This window comes from Micromys minutus (assembly GCF_963924665.1).
Source record: "Micromys minutus genome assembly, chromosome: 8".
Taxonomy (NCBI): Eukaryota; Metazoa; Chordata; class Mammalia; order Rodentia; family Muridae; genus Micromys; species Micromys minutus.
In genome coordinates, this window is record NC_137977.1 from 26034670 (window position 1) to 26061673 (window position 27004).

At 47.0% G+C, this 27004-nt stretch overlaps 1 protein-coding gene across 2 annotated transcripts in view; it reads right to left on the bottom strand.

The window, feature by feature from the left end:
* FGF1 (fibroblast growth factor 1) overlaps positions 1-27004 on the bottom strand; it is an 88740-nt gene that overhangs the window by 57438 nt on the left and 4298 nt on the right. The window contains exons 1-2 of one of the 2 annotated variants that reach the window (XM_080919992.1): positions 21983-22103; positions 21188-21326 (exon numbers count right to left, since the gene is read on the bottom strand). The gene's annotated coding sequence lies outside the window, so the exon portion shown is untranslated. Of the gene's footprint in view, positions 1-21187; positions 21327-21982; positions 22104-27004 lie in introns of those variants that run through there. The other variant, XM_080919993.1, reaches the window with a different exon arrangement.

Here is a 27004-nt window from a genome sequence, read left to right on the forward strand (position 1 = left end):
AGCTTTCCCCCTCAAAGTCTTGTCCATCATCATCATTAAAGCCTTATGTCTTCAGTAGCTGTTTCAGGGTCTCTCTATACCTGCAGACATCCAGGGTCCTTCCTATCCATAGTACTCTGGGCACAGGGATTCTGGCAGAGGCTTGTCCCCAGGCACATACAAGCTTCTCTTCGGTGGTCCTGGGGAAGGTCCATGGGCAGACAAGCATTGCCTGTTCTTCTCTTGATCACTAGTCTGTCTGTTTCATGGCACTGAGGATGGAGCCACTGACCTCTAGCCAGACTGGCTGTCTGCAAACCCTTTGCTTTGGGGATGAGCACCCCTCCTGCAATTTCTTTTCTAATTGTCCTGTTTCACATTATGGAAACCAAGGTCAGGAAAGTCAAACCTGAATTAACAACTTTGTCAGTGGAGAGCCACGCCGCACAGAATGTAATTAAAGTCTGATTTTCTTGAATGAAGCTCAGCTGGAACCTCAACCCCATGGTCCTGATATGAGGACTGGCTTTCTAGTGACAGTTGCAGGTGACCATGGAAACGGGATATAACTGATGTCAGAGAGGGTAGGAATATCAGAGAAGCTACATCTTCTCAGTACCTGTTTCTGATCCTTAGAGAATCTCGTGATGCCTTGTTCACATTATAGCTTTCATGGGGCCCCCAGCAGCAACACACCAGTGAGTCAGAAAAGCATGGTGTGCTGCATTAGACTGGCCAGCATCGATTGCTCACTTATCGGTCAGTCTGTCTGTCTTTGTATCCTCTGGTGCATCTTCCCCCAAAAACATGGCAGCTAAGCTGAGCTATGGCATACAGTACAGCATATAAAGATTGGTAAGCTAAGCTCAAGTTAAGGAAAGAAACAGAGCAAATCTATATTCTCTTGCTAAACAGAGCCACTAACTGGGTAACTTGTAAAGGATGAAGATTTATTTAACTCATGGTTCTGGAGGACAGGAAGTCTAAGGCCAAGGGGTCACATTAGTGAGGACTGTCTTCTCTCCTCAGAATTACTGGCAGCACAAGGCATCAGATGGCAAGAGAGACACATAACCCTGAGCCAGTGAGTTGGTTCAGACCATCAAAGGTTCTTGCTACCCAGCCTATGACCTGACTCAGTACCCGGGACCTGCATGGTACAAGGAAGAATTAACTATTGCAAGTTACCCTCTGAGCTCTACGCATGTGCCATGGCTTGTGTTAGTATGTGTGTGTGGACATAGACACACAGATAAATGCATAAGTAAATGTAAAAACTGCAAAAGAAAAGAAAAACCCCTACTCTGAAGGTAAGGGATATAGCTCAGTTGATAGGGTGTGTTTCTGTCATGTGCAAGGTTCTGGGTTCAACTCTCCACACTGCCTAACCCAGATGAGGTGGAATAGGCCCGTCATCCCAGTCAGGGGGATCAAAACTTCAAAGTCATGTTCCTTGGCTACATAGTAAAGTTAAGAGCAATTTGCTTTAGAGACTATCTCAAAAACAAACAAACAAGCAAACAAAAATTTAAAGAACTACCTTAGAGATAACAGAGTCACCCATTACTGCGTGAGGCTGTTCAAAGCCCTCACGACCCAGCCACCACTCCTAGGGCCTTCCTGGTCTCAGCTCTGAATATCTTACAACAAGGATGTACTTCAGCCCTCAGACTGCTGCTGCTGTCAAGCCCTTAGTCCCTCACAGACAGAGGAGCAAAGAAGACGGAGAACAGAACGGTCTGTCTTATCTACCAACAGATATGGCACACTTGAGGAACCCTGAGGAGCTCAGGGTCTGGGCTTTCGCCTCATTCATGACCCAGAAAGAAATGGAGGGAGTGCTCTGGCTGGCCTGTTGTGGCTGTCTACTGAAAGTTCTCCCATTCTCTCCCTTTCCTAACTTTTCCAACCCAACTGCCCCTCTGGCCCTGCTCCCACTGACTTGGGATGCCGCAGAGGGCTACCCACCCACTTGTGCTCACAAAAGCAGGCCTGTCTGGATCTGAGTAGGGTAACACATGGGGACAGGCTGGGGAGCCACATCACTCTCCTCTGAGGAAGCTGGCAGGGCTAGTCAGGAGGGAGGAAGAGCCTCTCAGCCCAGACAGAGGCAACTACTTGAAAGCCTGGGTTCAAGCAGGGCTGTATAGTGGGTTTGTATAACTGACCTAAAGAGTCTGAACTAACTAAGCTGCCATCTAAGCTTTTGTGGTAAACCAGTTCAAAATGTTTGCTTTTCCATTGGCAACTGATGCCCTTATGTCCTAGATAAGAGGTTCTCAGCTTCTGGGTCTTGAGCCTTTTGGGGGTTGAATGAGCCTTTCATGGGGATTACCCAAGACCTTCAGAAAACCATGTATATCTACATTATGAGTCATAACAGTAGCAAAATTATGGTTACGAAGTAGCAGTGAAATTAATTTCATGGCTGGGGGTCACCACAACATGAGGAACTGTATTAAAGGATGCAAGCATTTGGAAGGCTGGTATCTTAGGGTTTTACTGCTGTGAACAGACACCATGACCAAGGCAACGCTTATAAGTGCAACACTTAATTGGGGGTGGCTTATAGGTTCAGAGGTTCAGACCATTGTTATCAAGGCAGGAGCATGGCAGCATGCAGGCAGGCATGGTGCAGGAGGAGCTGAGAGTTCTACATCTTCCTCCGACGGCTGCTAGAAGACTGGCCCCCACATGGTTAGGAGAAGGGTCTCACTGCCCACACCTAAAATGACACACTTCTTCCAGCAAGGTCACACCTCCTAATAGTGCCACTCCCTGGGCCAGGCATATTCAAGCCATCACAATTGGGACAATTGTCCTGAATTAGTACAAGAGAAGATGTGGACACTAACTATGGCATTTGTCAAGTCTTGGTGACTGTGACTTCACAGCATGATGTCAGAGAGATTGCTCTTGCTGCTCAGCTTTCTGTCATGTCAGGGAGTCCCCCCATGGAGGCTATTATGAACAAGAAATCTGGCCAGACAGGACAAGAGAATAAAGTCAGAATAAAGTCAGAATCACGGTTAGAGAAACAGGCTTCCTGGATTTAATCCATAAAGTCAGGTGACTCTTCTGACCTTCAGTCACCGCACCTGCAACCGCAGCTCCTACCCTTTATGTTTGTTACCCAGCTGTGAGAGAAGCACTCGTGTCGGCCCCTGGTCCATAAGTAAGATATACGTTGCAGAATCTCGTCTTACAGCCGCTATTTTGGCTGTAATGATGATTTGGGATGGATAAGATAGTCTCCCTGTCTTTGAGAGTGAACGAGACGTTAAATCACAAACACCATATCAGGCTCTGCTGAGAGACCTGTACCAGGAGCTGAGAATACCGGGTAGGGAGCTTTGGTGGAGAAAGGTGTCTCAGCCAGAAGGACAAGCAGGATTTGCATGTGTGGGAACAGAATCAAGGAACCACTTGAACAAAGGCTCATGGGAAAGCAGAGGGCATCTCCCTAGCCTGAGGCTGTAGAACAGAGGGTTTAACGGGGATGCCCAGGGTTAGTGTAAGTCTGACACTAGATCATAGAGGACCTCAAATGATGTCGTTCCAATGAGTTTAGACTCTCTCCTGCCTACTTTGGTTTATGGCTTATCTTTTCCCTCTTGTAGGGCTAGGGTTAGTAGTAATCTAAGAAAAGAAACTCATTACATACTGTTTATTTTGTGTTAGTGCATGTGCACGTGCGAGCAGATGTATGTATGTGTGTGTTTGTGCACTCACACACGTGCATTTTTGCATAAACACATGTAATTAGTGTGAGAGGAGGCTATTCTCCACTATCTCTGGCTGCCTCACCTCAAAGATGAAGGTCTGCCAGTGAATACTGCACTCACCAAGATCCACTTGTCTCTGCCCTCACTGACCCCATGGCTAGGCTTATAGAAGCACGCGACCATGCCTGGCTTTTTAATGTGGGTTTGGGGGCTCAAATTCAAGTTCTCCCGTTTGCGCAGCAGGCACCGTAACCACCAAGCCATCTCCTAGTCCCAAGCAAAGCAATTCTTATTATTTTATTACTGATCATTCGGCAGTGTGGTTTCTTAACACACAGCAGGTATGCAGCCAACACCAGCCAAGCGCATACGGTCAGCTGTGCTACCTGTGACCTTGCTATGGAACAGACACGCTGCACCTACTAAGACTCTGGGATCATTCCCATGGCTAGCCGGAAATGGGAAAGCTTGGCGGGGCCATCAGCAGTGTTTTATTACACATGGTGCCTGCAGCGACAGTTTAAAGAAATTCACAGTTCCACCATGACATTTCCAAGAGCGTGATTGAGAAAAAAAAAGTTTTCTACATTCAACTGACAAACTCAAGTCCCACCTGTTTATTTAATTATCGGTCACTCTCTGTCCTCCATACAGGGCCGGCCAGTGGTTAGATTAAAGGGGTACTTTGTTTTACTCCTTTTGCTGTTGGTAAGAGAAGTGTCCGTCCCTGCCATGCCTCCAGCACACCCCACTGAGTACCTACTATGTGCCTGTCAACATCAGTTTGTCCGCAGAGGAGACACAGTGCCTCAGTAAGGTTAGCTCTGTGGTCTGCATAGCAGAGTTAGTTATTTCTGGATTGTTCTATAAAACTGAAGGCAATTTAGGATGAATCTAGACAGTCCTGTGTGTTTTTTTTTTCCACTCTATTTGTTTAGAGTTGAGGAGAGACAGTTATAAAACACAGCTGGCTTCATGAGAGAATACATTCTTTATGCAGCTGTGAACAACAGAATTATTTAAATTTAGCTCTAATCCAACTAACCTAGTTCTTGGTAAGGAGGAAAAAAAGAAACACTATCTTTAACATGTTAGGTTTTTGGCATCTCTCCCAACACCAAATGAGGAAAAGGAGCAATAAAGATAGCAGATATTTTGACTGCTCTTAAGATTCATTCTCTTTGGTTTCCACGGTGGCAGGGGAGGGGGGGAGGTAAGAGATTGTTTTCCAGATCTGAGGAAAAAGTTCTCCTAACTGTCACATAGTACTGTACCCAGTGTCATTTTCATTGATGCACAGGGACCAGAAGTTCCTAGGAAGGGTCTTCTGTGGTCACGCAGCTGTTGAAGGGTCAGACTTGAGGATTCACACTTTAGTCACAGTTAGGATTTTTCCGAATTTACCCCATTGTGGCAGAATTACACCAAGAACATACTCGAAAGGAAAGCAATGAGCAGCACTGAGGAAATAAAAGGATTTCAAACACACCTCGACAATGGCAAGAAAGATGAGCCGGCCCACCACAAAAGACCAGAGGAACACACTCCCCTTTGTACTTGACTGGATTTCCTTTTTAATGGTCACATGACTGCTACCGTCTGAACATGTGTTTGTCCCCAGTTCCCATGCTGAACCCCCGTCTCCAGGATAGTATCAGGAGGTGATGGCCTTTGGGAAGGAGTAGAGCCCGCATGCAGGGGATTGCTGGGCCATCTCTCCTCTACTTCACAGGGAAAGAAGTCAGCCCACATCCGACACTAGGTCTGATGGCTCCTGGGTCTTGTACTTCCCACCATTCAGAACTATGAAAAATAAACTGCCTTCCCTTAGAACCACCCAGCGTATAGTATCTGGTGTAGAACCCAACCACAATGGTAGCAATGCATACATGTTTTTGAAGGATCACGTTCAAAGCAGAAACTTTGACCATGGCAAAATGAATATCTGATAGTTGGAGAGTCACTAAAAATTATAGACGAATATGCTGCCATAGCTCAAAGTTCTGTTTCAGGAGGATATTAAATAGGATGGAGATTACATATGCTTTATTGAGGGAAAAGCCTATAAATACAGTTAGATACATGTTTGTTACTCCTGTGTACTAGGTAGGCAGGTAAATAAAAACACAGATATGCAAGGACAAAGCTGCCAAGGGATAAATCATCATTACTAATATTTTTTAACAATAACAAGTATATTTTTACTTTCCCTAAAGTTTCTTAAGCTTTATTTTACACTTTCAATGATAAAATCAGCTCCTCTAATTATCCCAAAATAATTTTGAGTTGCATAATCTCATTGATTCAAGAAGATAGTTCAGTACGAAAAAACTTTGAGAGTATCCCCTGTGAAGACACTATATTTGAAACTGTAAAACTAAAAGTGAGAAAGATGACAAATCCACTCACACTGCACCGCTAGTAAAATGCTCTGCCCTGTGTCTCTTAGACTTTTAAAAGAACTTATGTTCTTTTTATCATGTGCACGTGTTTGTGTATGGGGGGGTGCACCATGTGTGAAAGTCAGATACAACTTTTAGGGGTCATTTCTCTCCTTTGACCATCTGGGTCTGGGGATCAAACTCAGGTTATCATGTTTGGCAGCAGGTGCTTTTAACCCAAAAACCGCCTTGCTAGCCTCCCTCAAGACTTTTCTGTGCAGATGTTAAAACATCTGGTATAGAAGCTATGATGATACAAGCCCTTTGCAAGTTCAGCCTGCAACCCAGCAAAAGAAAGATACACACACACACACACACACACACACACACACAATGTACACACATTGAACAAGCATACACAAAAACCCATAACTGCTTTAAGAATGGCACATTAGAGCCATGCCCAGTGATATGTAATTGAAGCAGAAGGATCACAAGTTCAAGACCTATCTGGGCACTTTAGTTAGCCCCTCATCTCAAAATAAAAAGTAAAAAGAGCACTAGGTATGTACATCAGTGGTAAATCAATTGCCTAACAAGCAAAAGATTCTAGGTTTAAGCCACACTAATACACGTGCACACTTGAGTGTGAACATGCGAACACACACCACACACACACCCACCCACACACACACACACACACACACACATACACACACACTTGCCACATTTTGTTTCACAGCCTTTCCAAACAGGTAAAAGACAGAGGCAGTACCATGATGAAAAGAAAATAATATTTACACACCTTCCAGTGTTGGACAAAAAGCATGCCTTGCTTAGAAAGCTAGTGGAGACAGCAGTTGTAAGCAACAATAGGTTATCCGGAGTACATAGATTCCAAGTAGTGCCTGTGACAAGGGGCCGGGTAGTCCTGTCTTATGATTGTAGGATACAGTTCTGACAGCTTTTGGAGGGAAAATGTCCAGTGATTGGCAAATTAGAGCGAACAGCCTGTTTCTAGAATGGCCCTTCTGGCCTGTCTCTCGTACATCTCTTCAGTGTCCCCTTTACTTTGTTGAGTCTGTTCTCCGGCCAGAAGCCAAATGACAGCTCAGCTACCACCCTTGCTACCCACTCCCTCCAACTGCCCGTTGCCTCTCCATAGCAATCGGAATAAAGCCTCAGGTCCGCACGGCTCACGGCTCCAAGGCCCTGTATCACTTGCTCACTGCACATCTCTACCCAGATCACTTCCCCTTCATCCCTGGGCTTCCTGCCATGTTTTAGAACACGGCAGGCTCCTCCCACATCAGGAAGGCAAGAATCTCTGTCTGCCTGTTCTTAGCCTCTGCTTCTATCACCTCCCAGAGATTTGCTTCTCTGTCCTGCGTATCACAGTCTCTCCAGCCAAGTCTTCCTTCTTGCTTTTCAAACATCACAGACTAGTCAGTCTCTGCTAATGTGTCTGGTGCTAATGAGTGTGCATACGCTTTCTTTGACCCTACCCTTGCCTCCGATGCATTAGAATGTAAATTCCTTGAGGGTAGGGACCTTGTAACCTGTGCAGGTTCACTTAGGAAGTACATGCTAAACCAGGTTAAAGGAGAGGATTCAGCTGGCAGGGAGAAGGATCGTGAGAAGAGGGTTGTCTTTCCGGGCAGCCCTTTGCAGTGGATGGAGGCAGTGTGTCTTGCTCAGTCCTAGCATTACAGTGCAGGTTAAGAATACTCCCCCCTCCCCCGCCTCTGGGTGGAGCAAGCAGAGAGAGGATGGGGAGAGAGAATGAGCAACGTAAACTGGCCAGCAGGATGTGAGACTGGCCAGGAAGAGAAGGATCTGGAGACAGGAAAACCACTGTCAGGGCCACCTCCTCTGACAAATGGACAGCTCCTTGTTCTTTACCAGAGCCTCTCTCTCCAGCTGCAGTGTATCAGATGTTTTCTGAAATACCTCCCTCCCGTCTCTCTCTGTGTCTGTTCTGTATTCTTGTGTACAGTTTGAGTGTGTTCAGGTAGGGGCATCCATATGTGTGTGTGTGCGTGTGTGTGTGTGTGTGTGTGTGTGTGTGTGTGTCTGTGTGTGTGTTCACACAAGAGGAGGCCAGGCACTGACACTGGTTTCCTCCGTCACCCTCCACCTGATGTGTTTCTTTGAGACAAAGTCTCTCACTCACCTTGGAGCTCACTGGCTGGACAAGCTAGTGAATGCTGGGAATCCTCCTGCCTCCACCCACATCCCCACACCCCATCCCGTTTCCTTCATCATGTCAGGATTACAAATGTGTTCTGTGGTACTCAGCTTTATAGTCGATGCAGGGGATGCAAATAAAGGCAGGCACCTTATTGTCAGAGCATCTCCGCAGCCATAAGGCCTTTTCAATAAGCCAAACGAACAAGACAGCCTCTCTGTGAAGCCAGGCAGAACTCCCAGCCTCTGTCTCAGCCTCAAAAGTGCTAGGATACACATGAAAAGACACCATGTCACCAATTCAAGATAGATGTCCCTTTTACAGCCAAGACATGCTAAAGGATTTTCAAGACAGTTCCTAGAACAGAGGTCCCCACAGCCCTCATTTGACTGTTAAACAGTGTCAAGGAGAGATGTGATGAGGCCCTCCTTGGCCTGACCTCCCCCAGGGCCCATCCAACATGGGATCCAAACCTCCCACCCAGCACAGTAGGCGCGGGCCAGCTACCCCCAAGGTGAAGCCGCCCTCCAAAGGCTTGGCTCAGTCTAGGACTGCGTAAGGCAGGGAGGGTCAGGTCAATGGGTCACCAGAAACAACTGGAGTATTGCCTTAGAAACGCCCTCACTGCTTGCTTGCACTGCAGGCCTCTGGCTCCACCCTGATCCAGCTGTGTCTTAAACCCTCCGGCCTTAGTGGGAGGTGGGGGAGTATCAGGAAGGGCTAAAGAGGGACTGGAGAGGTTCCAGCTTCCCTTTGGGAGAGTATCAGTCTTCAGTGAGCGGCTGCCTAAAGACCCCGGAGAGCAGATGGGTTTGAATCCATTTACTTCTTGGGCCTCAGGGGTAAAAGATGAGCTGAGTGGAGTGTGGGTGCAGCCGACATCTCCTCCTCCAGACCACAGTCTGGACCCCTTCCCAGACTCCAAGTCTCTATGCTGCTTCGGAAGCCAAGTGATGTGCTCATGGTCACCTGGTGCAAGGCAAGCGATTCTCAGATCATCAAGACATTGATCCCCACTGGCTGTTTCCATAGCGACAACTCTGAGCTACCACAAAGGGCAGGACGGGGAATTAAAGGCATCAGTGGAGACAGCAACACATGGATCACCTCTAGTCTGACTATAGCCCTCTGCCTGTCAAGCAGAAAGAATAAATAGTTCCTTAGCTAAAGTCAGCAGGAGGGAGGGCAAGGCAGACAACAGCTCTGCAATCAGCCACCATCGGCAGCCCCTGCCAGGCTCATCACCCTTTTTTAAGTGATCTGAACCCAACACCAGCTTCAGGGGGCACTGAGCAGAATTTTGGGGGAGGCCCTGTGCTGATGAACCATGGTTCCTAGGGTAGGAAGCCCAACGCCCTTATGTGCGTAAGGCAAAGGAACAAAGGCCTACATGTGCTTAGTCACTGGTGGAGACATCTACAGCTCAGTGTGGCAAACAGGTAACCCGTGTCTACTCCAGGCTTTAGTCTTAAGCACTTCAGAAAGCTCTTAGCTGGCTGACTCCAGGTCTCTGACCTGAAGAAAAATTCAGATTTATAATCTTCTCTTTGGGGATGGGGTCTCGGGGCAGGACTACCAGAATCATCAGGGCAGAGGGAAACCTTCATGGTCCTGAACTTTGTTTATTTATTTAAAAAATAATCATATGTAAATTTCCAGAAACCTTGAGTCTGTCAGTAATGATACTAGTTCTAATTTCATGGAGGAAATATTAGCTGCTCTTTATGCATTGTGAACTAAAATGTGAAGGGTGTTATCTCAAATGTCTAACCCTCTGAGATGGGGACAGCCAACACTGGGGCATCACTGGCAGTGCCTGCAGGCACTATGAATTTTACCTGTGTTAACTCACAAATGCCATAAGATTCTGGGGACAGCATACCATGACAGGGACTGCCAGCGATGGCTGGAATGGAGACATCTGAGAAGCCCTTGTAGAAAAGGATGGTGTCTGGGACCCTGAGAAGCAGGAGGCACATCCCTCCAGGGGACCCACCATCTGAAATAAGAGGCTGCCTGCGGTAGTCAGGATGGAGACATCTCAGTAGCCCGAGGCAGCTCTTTGTAAAACACAGTTGTTCCCACTTCTCCTAACCTTAGCCCTGGACAATGGCTGTATAGATTTCATTCGTGCGTGACTGCTTTTCAGTTGGCCTTGGTGTGCGTTATTATTCTACTATATCTGACTTTCCTATTTCTTTCTCCTTCTGCTCTGGTGGATTCTGTGAAACTAGATGTTCCTTGATGTAATGATTTCTAACAATTGGAAACGGAGGCACAGAGGCACAGCACAGCACAGTCCTAATGGCCCAGGCACATGCTGTGTGCTCTCATCTTGGAAACAATGTAATAATGGCACAATGGTAGTTCCTGATTAATGCTTGACTTGCAAAGAAAGTTTGAAGAAGTTATTAGAAAATAAATTAGAGCCAACATTGGGACCCTAAGAAAGGAAAAAAAAATAATAAAGTTATGGAATAAGTTTTGCATAACATTTGGGAGTGGTTCCTGGATAAGAAAGTATAGAGTGAATAAAATTATACATTTGTAAAACTAAGGCAAAATACTGGGATTCTTGGGAGAGTCATTGTGTGTAATGTGCAGGAACAGAAAGCCAGAGGAACTACTGAGTTAAGGGTTAACTTGATTCTCTCTGGCCACTGCCTGGCTGATTTGCCCATGTCATTTGTCATTAGAACTTCACAGGAACATGCAAGTAGCTGACCTCAGAGCTCTGAGCTCTGAAGTATAAAAAGTTAAAAGTTAAAGTTTAAATAATGATAAGTTTGCAATTATTATTATTTTGGCCACAGGCCTGGAAATAGGGGAAGCTTGAAACTCGGGGGAACAATTGTAATTTTTAATTCTTTGTGGTATGTGCATATTCATTTGAATTTGATATGGCACTGATTATACAGTCTTTTTTGTTTTTTCTACCTGCTTTTGGAGTATCAATAAAAGACTGGGGCAAGAGAAAGGCAAGCTAGCAATCGAGTGAGTGAGCAACTGAGTGTGAGAGCATGTATGATGTGTGTGTCATGTATGAGCATGTGTGCATGTGTGTGTGTGTGTGAGAGAGAGAGAGAGAGAGAGAGAGAGAGAGAGAGAGAGAGAGAGAGAGAGAGAGAGAGAGAGAAGCACAGAGAGAGTGTGGGGGGAATAGAGAGGGAGTAGAAAGTAACTTTAAGCCTTGAAAAATTGCCTGTCAGCTTGTACCCAAAAGTAGTCTGTATTTATTTATTATGTGCCTTCCAGGCATCCCTGCTTCCAGTTGAGAACTCTGGCATTGTGTCGAGGCTGGACCCCAACAATAGGAGATAGATGTTGTCACAATGTTTACTTACTAGAGCCTTAAACATTCTTTAACTTGCCTGGGATCACTCAGCTATGGAGTGCTAGATCCTGGATTTAAACCCAGACCATCCTACCCCATAGCCTCTATCCTTGACCACTAGGCTACACACATGAGCACCACAGGCTAGAGGAAGATGGATAAAAATGGGAGTTGTTAGAAAACTTCCTGACCTACTAAGAACCTGAAGGCTTTGCTTCCCCACAACTAGCCAGGGAAAAGGAGAACAGATTTCATGCATGGAAATTTCACTGTTGGGAAGAGACCTTTGAAAGATGCCATTTTGACACTTAACCTGCACCAATCATTTAGAAATGTCACTCTACCAGACATAATAATTGAACCGAAGGAGGAATTCTGTGCCATGTGGCTTACTCCAAAAGTCAGGTCACTCAGCCTGCGATTCTGAGATAGGGATGTACTCTCTCCTCAGGTCAAGGCTCTGGAGCGTTGGTCCCCACCTCTCACCCTTGCTGGGTATTCTTGACAGGGATTCTGAGGAGGCAGGAGGAAAGCAGCATCCTCTAGAAGCACTTCCTTTAATTCTCCAGAGGGTACTTTGTACCAGTTGGGTGATGACTGTTATCCCCATCAATGAGGAAATCCCTGTGGCTTTTCTGGGAGTTTGACATCGATCACTTGCGTGAGGTGCCCCTCATCTGTGAGATCATTCATTTCTGTGTGAATTACACACCTGGTACAGGCTTCCATCTGCCTAAAGCAGAGGTTCTCAACCTTCTCACCACTGTGACCATGTGGTGATTCCCCACCCATAAAATTACTTTTGTTGCTAGTTCATAACTGTAATTTTCTTACTGTTATGAATCAAAGTGTAAACATTTGGTATTTCTGATGGTTTTAGGCAACCCCCGTGAAAGGGTCTCGACCCACAGGTTGAGAACCGTTGCCCTAAAGTGCATCTGTAGAAGTGACATCAAGCCAGCTAAACCAGAGCAACTGAGGACTGAGAGGTTCTGAACTCAGGTTTCATAGCTTTACTCTCGGATGCACAAGAGCTGTGGGGATAGAAGAGGGTGGGCTGGACGGACAGCTCATTGCTGCCCCAGGGCCTTGGCTCTCTTACTCCCAAGATGAAGTGGTTTGCTCATGTGCTGGTGCTCTGTGGCTGCTGCTGAGCTGCTGCTCTGTGACTAGTCTCTGTTCTGGGGAGGGAGGTGGAGAAGATAGACAAGGACTGGTCCCTGCCCTGTGAGGCTTATGTTCTAATAGGATAGGCAATGACAGTGGCTTTAAGTTGGCACAGTGGCTACTGACTGGGGTAAGGGCCCGTAGGTTCCAACAGGCTAAGACTAGAGTAGCAGGAAGCCTCTTTGAGGTAAGGCCTGAGGCTGAGAATAAACAAAACAAGACACTCTGCTATGTGAGGAACTCAGAATAGCATTCCACACTGATGGCACAGTTGCAAAGCCTCAGAGGCTGGAACAAGCCAGCAAAAGAAAGGAAGGGAAGCCATCCGGCTCAAGTGGTGGTCACAAGTGTTAGGCTGCTCTCTCTCTCTCCCCTCTCCTCTCAAGTTTCTCCACGAATTCATCCTTGCTTAGCTATCTCTGGTGCCTCTGTTTAAATCCAAAGGAAGCAGGGATTCCTTCTGTGGCAGAGAAGGAAGCAAAGGGCATTCAGTTTTCTCCAGCAGGACGTTTGCGACAGGTGACTTATTTCCTTGACAATTGTTATCGATAGGCTTTCCAGGGGAAGGGAATGCAGTGTCAGGTAGGAGACGCAGTCAGACACTTAGTGGGGCTGCAAATCCAAGCCAGACTCCCACCTCTAGGACTAGCTCACTTTTCTTTTTCTTTCTCCCTTCCTCCCTTCCTTAACAACCTCCATCTATGTAGTCCATACTGTCCTTAAACTCTGATCCTCCTGCCTCAGCCCCCCGCCCCTGAGATTACAGGTGTGATCTATCACACTTGCTCTCAGCTCCTCACATGACATCATTTGGTGGCCTTTGCACACCCCCCCCACTTCGGTCTCTTTTCATACCTGTCTCTAGCAGCTTTCTCTTCTGTTTACTGCCACACTCCTCTGTTCCCTCCTTTCCCCAACTTTGTCCACCATCCCTAGACCTTGCTGAACAATTAGATCCCCAAATGTGTACCAGCTGTTGCTACTGCAGGCAGAGCACAAAAGGAAAGAAGAGGCTGTGTTGTTCCCGGGCACCTTTGTACCCTTCCAGTAAGGTCCAATCACCTGAAGTGTGTATGACACTGCTTGGCTGCCTAGCTTACAGCTGGGATCCAGTGATCACAAAGAACTGTTTGCTGTGGTTCGAATGTGAAATGTCTCCCGTAAGGCTCACATTTGAGCATTTGGTCCTCAGCTTGGAGTTCTGGTTGGAAGGCTGTGGAACCTTTAAGAGGTGGAGCCTTGATAGAGGAAGTGGGTCATCAGAGGTGCGCCTTGAGGTTTTACAGACCGGCCCTACTTCTTGTCTCTCTTGGCTTCTTGTCTGCAGGATTAGGTATCCTGCCTTTGTGCCAGCTATGCCTTCCCTGCCTTGAAGGGCTATATTCTTTCTTAAACTGTAAACCAGAAGAAATCCTCCAGGCTGTACTTTGCTTTTTACTAGGTATTTGGTCAAGGCAAGAAAAGCAATGACATACTGTGTCTATTTGGACCCTTTGGCATCCTCTGCAGAGGGAGCATCTGGGCTGGAACTCTATTCTCTTCCCTTAGGATCTTGCAACATTGTAAAGCCGAGGAAGTGGCTAGAAGCTCCTGGACTGCCTGCTGCTGCCGGAACCCCATGTCTCTAGCCATTTGGGAGTTTCCTTATATAGCCATACCTTCTAACCCAGCCGTTCTCAACTGGTGGGTCACAAACCATTTGGGGGGAGTCTCATATCAGAAATCCTACTTATCAGATTTTGTTACAGTTAATAACAGTAGTAAAATTAGGAGGTAGCAACAAAATAATTTTATAGTTGGGGGCCACCACAACATGAGGAACTGGATTAAAGGGTGGCAGCATTAGGAAGGCTGAGAACCTCTCCTGTGCATTCTGTGGCTTAACAGCTTAAATGCCTGTGATGGCTATTCTTCATTAGCAACTTGGCACATGTGGGAAGAGGGGACTTGAAATGAAGAATTTTTGTCATCCCATTGGCCTATGGGCACGTCCATAGAGTAGAAATATTTTCTTGACTGCCAAGTGATGGAGGAGGTCCCACCCCCCACCCCCCACCCCCCGCTGTGGGCAGTGTCACCCTGTAACAGGTGGTCCTGAGCTGGATAAGGAATCTAGCTGAGCAGAAGCAGGGAGCAGGCTGGTTAGCAGCACTCTGCCATGACTTCTGCTTTACTTTCTGCCTCCATGGACCTGTCTTGGAAGCTAGAGAAGGACACCTCACCTAAAAGTTCCTGCTTTGGCCTCCCTTGAGAATAGGCAGTCATCTGCAATCCCAAATTGTTTTTAGCTTTTATCCAGCCACAGAGGAGCCAGCGAGAGCAAGAGCTTCCTTATAGCCACACTCCCTGTCTCCCAGTCACACTGGCCTTGCTTTGGCTCCTTGGTAGCGGCACTTCCTCATACCATGTGACCTTCTGGAGTCCTCTGCCCCCCTCCACCTCCACTTGACAGCATTTCAGACCTCAGCCCAGGCAAGCATCACTCCCAGGCACCTCTGCCCTGTGCTTGGTATGTCACCCAGAAGAGACTGCTATACCTTCCTTCATCTATGGCCTCTTTTGCTCAGGGAACTCCAGGTCCCAGCTCTGCAGCAGCTGTGTTTGGCATGCTTCCTGGTCACAGGAAGCTCCCAGGAGTGAGCTGCAGGAACTTAACCTGGTCCTTACTTGCTTTCATAAATGGTCCCACAGTTCCCATTCTAATTCTTTCTCCTGCTTCTTCTTCTCTTTCCTCCTTACTCCTTCTCTCTGTCCTCTTCTCCCAAGCACTGGACCTTTTGGGTGCTCTCAGGAGCACTTATGACAACAGGCTCTCTGAGTTGAAATTGTAAAACGTTGCTCCCATCTGACTTTCAGCTAGATCATCCCAAGGTCAGGACCTAGAGGAAGCACGGAGAACTTGGTTTCCTACTACATGACTTGCCTGGGACTGTTGGGTGGGGAAACATCAGAAAGGTATTGTCAGGTTGGCTCCATCTGAGAGCTGTGCAGAAGGTTCTGCTCTAGGCTCCTCTCTTTCACGGCTGTCTCTCCTCACATCCTTCTGCCTCTGTGTATCTGTATGCAAAGTTTCCTTCTTTATAAGGACATGAGTCATTCTAACAACCACATCTTAAAACTTGGATGTCTTTGAAAAGACATAACACTACTTCTAGATTAGATCCTGTTCTGGGGTTCTAGAGATTGGGGTAATTTCAGCATGTGAATCTAACCTATTACTCCTGCTTCCACACCCCTGTTCCCCCATCCAGGCTTATTGAACGCAACAAGGGTAGAGAGATGTGGGGACATGCTACCTCTGGAGAAATGCTGTGTGAGCCCAGGAAAGCTGAGCAAGACCAGGGTATGGACTAGAGATGGACACCCCACCTATGAATGAGAAAGAAGAACTGAACCTGCTCTCATGGAACAGTTTTTCAGTTATGCATTTAGGCTCTGCTAGTCTGCTAGTGATGAGTTCAAATCCCAGCTCCACTGCCTTCAGGTGGTAGACCCATTTCTTGCATTAGTGAGATGTATGTAGGAATAGCATCTACCTTGTGGCATTGCTGTGAAGGATTCGTGAGTGAAGAGCATCATGGGAGATGGACACAATAGTGTTATAATAGGTAAGGTTGAAGGTCTGTCAGGCAAGTCAATATGACTGAGTAGGAGACTGCTGCTACTCAGGCCACATGACTCTGTGTCCCCCTTATAATAATAAAAAGGAAGGACCCACGGTGGGAAACATCTAAGCTTTTCCAAGTGTGTCTCATGGATGAAATATATCAGGGACACCTGTACATCACCAAGGAAATGCAGAATCCTGGGTCCCATTGTGAACCCATTGAATATCACTTCCATGCCTAAGACTCACCCCACTCCCTTTTATGAGGCTAAGGATTAAACCTAGGACCTTGGGGATGCTAGATAGGCTCTCTCAACCGTCTTTGCACTTTTCTTTCTGGTTTTCATTTTCAGATAGTCTCCTTAAATGCCTGGGCAAGCCTCCGGAGCAGTTGGGTTTACAGGCCTGCACCACTGAGCCCAACAGGAATCAGACTCTTTATGGACATTAAAGGTTTAAAAGCCCTGGACCAAAGCACAGTTCCTAGAGGGGCAGGGTTGAGTCATACCCCCAAGTAACCCTCCACACCAACACAGCCGCCTGCAAGTTAGGCATGTCCTTTTACCTCGGCTGACATCAACCTTCCTCTAACCAGGTTAGAGTGGTCATGCAGACACCCAATCTCTGTAGGCTGCACTGGATATATTCAAAACGTTCAGTCTTTGCCTTTACCACAAACTTCCCTGGTTATAACAATTTGTTTTGGATTATCTATTCTTCCTATCTCTACAACCAAGGTGACCCAGTGTTACCCTCAGACTGAGCTCAGGCAACTCTGAACTTAGGTCCCAACCATTCAGAGAGTCCTGGTTCAGCATTCTTCCCATGCCTGAGTATGTTCTTGCCCCATTTCCTGTATCCTCCAGCCCCACCCACTGCCTGGTTCAGGAAAACTGAAGGCCACAGTACCTGTGTAACCCATCTTGTTTCCAAAGATCCTGCCACTCAAGGCTGTCAGGGGTGCCCAACCTTTTGACATTAAGACAGATATTCTCATATACAAAGTTCAGTCAAAAACTGTGAATTAAGTTACAAAAAAGAAAAGAAAAATCTTAAAAACAAACAAGAAAACCCTCCTTATAGTGTTTTAAGTAAGTTTGTAATTTTATGTTGGGATGCATTCATGGTTATCCTGGAGTACTTGTGGCCCACCAGCTGCAGTCTGGGTATGCCTGCGCGTAAGTCTTCAAGATTGAGTCTCTCTACTCATGACCCCAGCTAGGACCCTGCCATATCTAAACAGTGGTTACAAACTAGCTTATTTTCTGGGGTCTTCAGATGCCACCTGTTGCTGAATTCCTATCACCAAATTCCACCTGTCTCTTAGGATGCCTCCTAAGAAGCACAGACCATCTGGACAGCCTGACTTGACTGCCCCTTGGTATTTGTAGGACGGCAAGTCAAGGCCTCTCCACAGAGGACGAGTCCTGCATCTGTACCAGCCCCTGATTCACTGGGTGTTGGCAGATTTAAAGCTGATCCAAGTGCCTGGATCCAGAAAGGACCAGAACACTGGAGACTAGGACAATAACTGTTCTGTCTCCAGATCTTCACTAATGCAAACAAAGCCCCAAGCCAAAGCAAAAGTGACAGAGGGTGGTGTTTGGGGCATTGCAGCCTCCTCAGCTCTCAGTTACACCCACTGAAAGCCAGCTGGGAGACTAAGGCGGCAGCTCATTTGATTGCCTTTAATAGGTTAGCACTTTATCACCCTTTTGACAAATGAGGAACCTGAGGGGCCAGTCACAACACTAATTAGTAAGAGCATCCGGATGTGGGCCTTGGCCACCTCACTGCAGAATCTGTGCATTTTGCCATGTCACGGTTGCCACGTCACTTTGCTTTTTCTGGGTGCATGTATGTGTGTATGTTGGGTACATGCTTATATGTGTGCACATGTATGTACAGCTACATTGGTATATACATATCTATATATATGAAAGTCAGAGGTTTATTTTAGGTGTCTTAAGTTGCTCTCCTCGCCACTGTGACTGTGTGTGTATATGTGTGTGCTATGTACATGTTTATATGCATGCACATGTATGTGAAAGTACATTGGTATATACATATTTATGTATATGGAGGTCAGAGATTTACTTTAGGTATCTTAAGTTGCTCTTCACTGTGTCTTATTGTGTGTGTATTATATATGTGTGTGTGTATTTATGCATATATGTATTCAATCATGTGTGAGTGAAGGCATCTTGGCCATTGCCTTCCACTTAGTTTGAGATTAGGGTCTCTCTTTTGTTGTTCCTTAGTATGTTTGCAAACTCTCTGACCTACAACCTTCTACTATTTGTGGTTCCCATCTCACATAGGAGCCCTGAGATTACAGATACATGCTGTCATGCCTTTGCATGGATGCTGGGGGTCCAGACTCAGGTCCCCGTGTGTGTGGTAATGGCTATTCCCACTGAGCCATTTTCCTAGTTCCTACAATGCTTTTCATGACTTAAAAAATGACTGCTATCCCGTCCTCTGCTTAGTTGCCTGTCCCTACAGTCCACTGTCCTAGAGCATCCTAGAGCTGGTTCCTGTCCCCTCCCTTGGGCTCCTTTGTAAACCTTTCATCCCAAGCCTATGCTGTCACCTCTATACTCAGTAGCTCTTTTCCGTTCTCTGTCTGATTGGGCTGAAGCCAGTTACCTTTGGTATGGGACACCGTATTGGTGGCTGAAGGAAAACTGTGAAAAGGATTCTCCCACTTGCCATCTGTGCCCAGTGAATAGATGTTACTTTTACTTAAAGCAGGGTATTTCCTAGCATGGATCCTGTCTTAGCAGCTTAAAAAGGACTGCTGCGTCAGCCAGGCAAGGCCTCCGTAATGGGTGACAGTAGTGTGCTCTCTGCGCTCCTGGCAGCTGGTACACAGGACGGCTGGGCCTTGATTAACTCACTCAGAGTCCACAGAATGCATGTCTGCAAAATTTCTGGCTTCAGCATCTCTTCCTGGATTGGACATCCCTTTGCTAGTTAGATCAGTGTCCACCTGCCATCACGCCTGAAAAGGGCATCTGCATGGTTGGTGCCTCACCTGTGACTCACACCGTGCCCTTCTTTCTCAAACCCTCTTAAGAGCCAGGCATGGACATGCAAACACAACATTGCTTTCCTGCTTAACTTTTCATGTGCCTTTTGCTTTAAATGAAGCGTTTCATTAGCCAATCCATGTACTTTGAAAGACAGTGACCACAGGAGAAAGTGTCCCCACATCCTCAGCCAGCTGTCCTCAAACTCTTCAGTTTGCCTTCCAAGATACAATTTTAAGAGGGGACTTTCCCGGGAAGCCCTGGGTGAGCAACACAAAGGAGACAAAGGCAGAGGGAGTTGGTGGCTGTGAATCAGAGTCTCCACCAAGCCACACTTACTTACACAGACAGCAGGCAACCGTTCCTAGATCCCACTAGCCACTAGTCCCAAAGGAAGGTGATTTGTTCTCAGTTGTGTGTGTGTGTGTGTGTGTGTGTGTGTGTGTGTGCTCTCGAGCGCTTCTAGATGTACACATGCACATGTGCATGCAGAGGCCAGAGGATGACCTTAGGTGTCACCCTTGGGAGCTGTCCACCTTAGGCTTTGCTTGCTTGTTTTTTGGTTCCTGCTTTTATTATGATGTTTGGGTCTGTCACGAACCAGGAGCTCAGTGAGTGTAGACTGGAGACTGGCTGGCTGGTGAGCCCTAGCGATCTACCCGTTTCTATCTCCCTTGTACTGTGCTTTCCAACATTCTGCCCGGAACCCAGCTCAAAAACCAACCAACAACAAGAACAGCAAAAAGAGTGGCTTATGAAGATCCACCTCAGGCCTTCGAGCCTGCATGACAAGCATTCTGCCAGCCGAACTATCTTTTTTAACATTTTGCCAGGTGCCAAGACATGGCAGCAGTTGAGGGTGAGAGGAACAGGGCAGCCTCTCTTGGGATACCTGTCTGTCCCCCTTCCCTCATCCCCAAGGAGAGGGGTATCGAATCGGCTGGTCCCCAAAGCAGACAGGAAGGAAGGGGCTCAATGGTGGATGCTAAGTAGGATAAAGAAAGCATGAAGGCTTAAGCACAGGCACAGAGAGCTCTTGGGACTCAGGTGGGAGGCGAGGTTTCTGCAAAGTGACTCTTGATTAAATGCCTGGAATTCCCACATGGGCACCCAGAGGTCTGAGAGTCTCAAGGCCTCCGGTCCAGGAGCCTTGCACACTGTTGGTATGTTCAGGAGGGTAAGAGACCTGTCCTGAGTGTGAAAGAGGATCGGAAGGTAATGGGTAGCCCAGAAGACAGGGCGGGAGCATCGAGTCCACCCTATCAAATCCTTCAGCTTTACGTGTGAAACAGCTGAGAAAAACCTAAGCTCTTCACAGGTTCTCCCGAGGCTGCTGAGTTTCTAGGCTGTTGGGTAGAGTGATCGTGACACAGCAAGATATTGCCAGCCAGACCCACTGTGGCCACAGCTTTGAGCCTCCGCAGATCTCAAAGGCTTCTGTCAATCAGATGGTCCCCACCCCCTCCGGACTTCTTAGGCTGGCGCTAGTAGGCAGATGATGATAGGGCAGCCTGGTGTAGGATTACTTGTGCAGTCTCTAACCTGCAAGTGTTCAACGCGTCTGTGCTCTCTCTCAGCAGGCCCTTCCTCCAGGGCAACGGCACCACAGTTCAAAGAGGTCGGTCCCATCCAATACACTGGCAGGCACACTGACTCCCTGATAACTGCTTAAAACACTTCTCTACCCTCACAGGTCCCCCTCTCTTTCCTCTCTACTAGCTTTATACAAACAGCCAAACCCAGCTCTGGACATAAAACACCCCCTAATTCTTACCTGAAGGGCTGGCGCGGGCTTTCTTCACTTGCTCACAAGGGGGACGAAATTCCACTTAGTGGCCCTTGCTCCGTCACGGGGTTCCTAGGCTGAAGCTGCCTCTCCAGCCGGCTCGCTGAACCTCAGGATTACTGCAGCTCTGTGTGGGGAGAGGGACGGGCTGTGGCATGCACATCAGGTTGCTGGCCCGCCTCCAGACACCATGCCAGTCCCAGAGGGCTGTGTGGGAAGCAGGGAGGCGGGTGGGGGAGCAGAGAGCGCTGGCCTCCAGGTCTGCCTTTGGCCCTTGCTCATCAGCAGAGGGGACCCCGCCTGCAGACCACCCCACAGCCCCACCCCACCATGTCAGTGCACAGAAAACTCTTAAGTGTCCCTAGCTCTTGACAGTCTGCTGCAGACCTGGGACTGCAGAGAAGGCAGACAGGGGCAGCCACTACCTTGGGTGTTATTTTAGCATGGTTTGTCTTGGGGCAGAAGCCTGAGCCCAGTGGACTACTGTCTGAGCAGAGTCCTGTTTATTTTGAGGCCTCTGTCACCAGGGAAACAACTGCTTGTGTTGAAAGACACTCCTCTAACATCAGGCTGCTGGTGAAAGGGAGCCCTTCTCTGTTCTGTCATCTGTCCCTATACAGGGTGTAGGTGTCTGTGTGTGGCAGTGTCTGTCTATGTGTCTACACCAATCCCAGAGCCAAGACCTACTAAGCGCATTCGACAGAGCTAGGCAAGGTAGTGACCAGCAGGTTAGAGATAGGCAGGGGCAGCAGAGCGTGTACGTCCGTTCTCAGCATTCTGTACCTCAGCCCACCGATCCCGGCTAGACTGGGGGAGTCCTCAGGCGAGCCCGGGGTCTCCTCAGGGGACCGTGCATCATTGTACCACAGAGAGGGAAGGAAGGTTGCCAGTCTGTCCAGATGAGTCTGGCTTGAAGGTAAGGAATGAGGCAGACTCAGATATGGATCAAGCAACTGAAACCGTGATTAATTGTTTCCAACCACTGGTGAAGACAGCCTCACTTCCACAGGCATTTCAGCCTCGGAGGCATGAGTGAGTGAGCATTCACACGCGTGTGAGCCCCAGCCTGCCTGATAGTTCAGATGGGGAGAGGCACGTGGACCTAGAAATGTACTCGGAGCTCTCTCCTCAGCCAACGAAGTCGCCTGAGGCAGTAAGTCGAGTGGGGGCCGGATGGAGGCCAGGTCTGGATTTGAAAGGCCTCTTGTGTTTTTAACACTTACTTGGGCTCTATCTAGCTTGAGGCACTATTTTGAAGGCTCTCAAGTCTAGAGGTCCTACTTGATGAGGTCAACAGGAGCAGCCTTGGAGGGTTGTGTGTATCCCTGGCTCTGGTCTAGCTCTCTCCACTTCTTAGTCCCTGCCATGTAAACAGCCACCTTTCTGGCTTCCTGTTGTGCCTTTCCCCTACCTCTTTTTTTTTTTTTTAATTTTTTTAATTTTAAAAAACAAAGATAAATGTACAGATTTTAAGCATTTTTGCATAAAAGTATACGAATACATTTTTGTCAGTACTTGGTTTTTTAAAGGGTTTGATAGTGTGCATGAAGATCTTACTAGTTACAATGAGCATAAAGTACATGTAAGAGAAGATGTAACCTGGAATTAGTCAAAGTTTTCTTGGTGTGTAAAGATTAAGCATAATGGTTTTTCATTTTCTTTTTCTTTTTTCTTGAACTTCATATAGTCTGTGAGTTGCCTCTAATAGACTGAAATGTCTCTGAAACCGTGAGCCACAGAGAACCTTTTCTCCCTCCCAATTTGTTTCTATCAGGTATTTTGTTACAGGAACAGAAAAGTAACAGCGAGATCTGTTGGCTGAGAGAAAGAGAACACCTAGGACCACTCCTGGGCCTTCAGTAAGGAGTCCTGAGGAGCTCAGCTCTTAGAGCTGCATCCAAAAACTCTGGTATCACATGGTTCTGACCCAGATCTCTCACAGGGGGCTGGTTCTGAGGGAATCCCTACCGAGGGACTCCATCACATCAGTGCCAGTCTCTGAGGAAAGAACAGAAGTACAGGCTGGCCAGGTTCCCAACTAGGAAGGAACCAGCTTCTGCCCTCACCGTACGCATCACACACCGAACAAGACCACAGGCGCCACGTGGAGCTACCCTCAAGCACAGTGCTACGTGTATGTCCCTATCAATGTCCTCATTCATGAGAGTGGGTGATATGCCATCAAAATCCAAAGTTTTGTGTGTGAAAATATACCCTTGATATTCAGATGAGCGCAGGTGTTTCTTGTTCAGTATCTTTGAGCAGTGTCTTTAAGGAAATGACAATGTGCTCCTTTTGGATGTGGCAGCTTTCCTTCATTGAAGCCACCGGGAGTTCAAATCAGAAGGCATTTGTGGTGGTTTGAATGAGATGTCCCCTGTAGTCCCTGGCATTTGGATACTTGGTCCACAGTTGCTGGCACTGTTTGGATAGACTTAGGAGGTGTGGCCTTGCTGGAGGAAGGATGTCTATGAGATAAGAGCGGGCTTTCAGGTTTCAAACACCTCTCACAATTCCCAGCTGTCTTGCTCTGTGCTTCCTGCATGGGTTTTAGATGTGAGCTCTCTGCCTGCTTCTCTAGCTGCGGCCATGCTTTCCTGCCATGGTGGGGACGGACTCGTCCCTCTGCAAGCCTGACACTCTGCCTTCTATAGGTTGTCTTCATCATGGTGCCTTATCACAGCAATAGAAAAACAATACAGTGGCAGCCAGGCATTGTGTGTTTGAAAAGGAACAGGTCAGCTCGCTGGGGATCTGACCTGAGACCTGTCCAGCTATGGAAACAAAATTACCTAGTTAGGAAATCGTTGTGATCTTTTGATGATGTGCTTAAAGACCCTTTCTGAACAAAAGACTCAGACCCAAAGTATCCTCCAGAGTCACACCCACATCCAAAGTCACTGTGTGACTAAACCTCCCCCTCCCTGTTTCAGCCTAATACTCATTAACCTGAGGACACTGTGTCCTTGGCCACTCCTGTGTAACCCAGCTCTTCCAGGCTCCAGATTCTGTCTTCCAGAGTAAGATTTTCAAATTACTACATCCCTGCGAACTTGGGAGCAGGACAGCAAGCTAATGGACCTAAGCATGTGCTAGCATACCCAACTCTCGGGCACAAGGATAAACACCTTCATCTCATTTCCCCAATGTACCCACTAGTGAGGACTATCACACACCTCTGTACCCCACCCCTACCGCTTAGATAAATACAACCCCTAATTACTGACCTGTGTTAATTTCTGTACTATAGTATATAGTGTATAGTGTATACTATATAATATATAGTATGTAGTATATAGTATAGAAGTGTTTGGCATTATTATGGTCCAGATCCTGTGAAACGAATTCTTTAATGTATATTTATGGTATGGTTCTCATAATGTTGGCATTTAATTTCTTTTTTACTTTAACAGTAAAAAACAGTTCTTAGTTTGTTTGTTTATTTCAACACGTTTAAGGGGTCTATTCCTATCTTTGAAATAACATGTGCAGAGTTTTAAAAACCCTGAGCGATGACAGTGAGAGGCTCTGGGCCCCACTATTGTTTGGAGTGGGAAGAGACGGTGAGACTATGTAGTAGGAAAGTCTGGCCCCAGAATAGACCCGAGTCCTGAATCCAGGAAATAGTCTGTGGGGGAAAAAAGCTGCCATAGCCACTTATTAAGCACCCACAATACTCTAGGTCCTCTACCGTGTGTGTGTGTGTGTGTGTGTGTGTGTGTGTGTGTGTTTGTCAGAAATCATATCTGGATTCTAAGAACTCTGGAAGTTCTTAGGCCACTTTAAATGCCTCTTTTGTCACAATAAGACCTTTTACAGAAACCACATAGCACTGCAGAGGCATGACCCGGGGAAGACAGAAAACAATAGCTCTTTGAGGACAGACCAAATCCTGGTATGGTTATCCACAGAGATGTGGGCTTGCCCAGAGCTGTCCAAGGCTAAAGTGCCAGCTGGGGCAGGTAGCAGAGGTGCCTTACTCCTTCCCAGTCAGCCAGACTTGAGGCCCAAACCTCCTAGGATAGCCCATAGGATGGATAGTCCTTAGGAAGGTCCATAAAGGGACCGGACAGCATTTCTCTTTTCTTTGTTTCCTGATTTCATGTTCAGTGAGCTCTTATGGCTGACATAGACCCCCCACCCCCGACTCTAACTTAGTTGACATAAGAGAAGTGCCCATGCATGTTTGGCAAGGTCTTGAACACTGGGAGTAAGTTCAGTTTCTTCCTCTCAGGCAGAATGGCCACCCTGGTGTTGACTGATGTTTGCTTCAGTCTTCCTTCCTCATTCATCCTGCTTGAATAAGAGACACAGCTCTGCTGAGACTCTTCCTAATCTCACTTGACCCTTTGACCTTGTTCAGGCCTGACAAATCCTGGTCAGCTGACGAGCAAAAGCAGATGCTGAGTGTCACTCTCTGGCAGAGCATTTCCTCCTGTTTATGCCCAGTCAGCCGCTAAACAAGGGCATCCTAGCCACCTGGGGGCCGGCTGCCAATTGGACTGGGAAGCGCCTCAGACAGTCTCAAGAAATTGCTATTAGTTATCCAAGGTGACCTCACAGCCAAACACAGCAGAGCTGGAGGACAGACATTGGATACAATGGCTCACGGGACAGGGTGCCTAGCCCTGCCTCATCATCACCCAAGAACATTAGGGAATTTTCCAGCTGCTGCAGGAGGAACACTTGGAAAGAGTCCCTGCCACAAGTGGACTGCTCCAACTCTGATACAGATCCCCCAGGGCCTCTGAGTTTCTCTTTTCTTGTTTTGGAGACAAGGTCCCTTGTATCCCAGACTGGCCTCAAACTCCCCTGTAAGCTAAGGATGGTCTTGAACTCCTGACCCTCTTGCCTAGACCTTGCAAATGCCAGGATTACAAATGCACAAGAAGCTACCACATCCAGTTTATATGGAGCTGGGGAATCCAACCTGGGGCTTTTAACTGTCTTGAGACAAGATCCCAATCATTTATTTGCCTGGGCTGGTTTTAAACTCCCAATATAGTTCAAATTGTCTCTCTGTTTCAGCCCCTTCCTGCCCCCCAGTAGCTGAGATTACAGGTCTGTGCTGCCAGATCTGGCCTTCGTGATCACACTGATGTGCAGAAGCTGTTGTGATAAGAACATACAGTACCAAGAAATATAAAAGGATCCTCACTAACTCCATTCCCCTGAAGATGGCCAGATGTGTGGAATTAGGCTCTCCCAGGGAGAAGATGACAGCCTACTGTGCTTTTACAGAGCTGCTTTTTGTTTTGATTTGATTTGATTTTTTTTTTTTAATTTTATTTTGTTTTTTCTTACTAATAGACCTCTAGAGAGGGGCCCAGAGCCCAGGGTTTTAAAAACTCTGCACATATTATTTCAAAGTTAGGAATAGACCCCTTAAACGTGTTGAAATAAACAAACAAACTCAGGACTGTTACAGTAAAAAAAGATATTAAATGCCAACATTATGAGAACCATACCATAAATGTATATTAAAGAACTGAAGATTCATTCACCAGGATTTGGGCCATAATAATGCCAAACACCTCTATACTATATACAATATCCCATACCCCATATACCATAGTACAGAAATTAGCACAGGTCAGTAATTAGGGGTTGTATTTATCTAAGTGGTGGGGGTGGGGTGTAGAGAGGTGTGTGATGATAATCTGCCTTTGGTGCTCAGGGCCTCGTAATCTGGTCCACAGCAGGCTATGAAACCTAGACAGTCTATGCCCCTTGAAAATTCGACAAAATGTATGTCCCCATTTTCCAGAAAAGTAAGCATTTTTGCTTATATGTACATTTTTACAC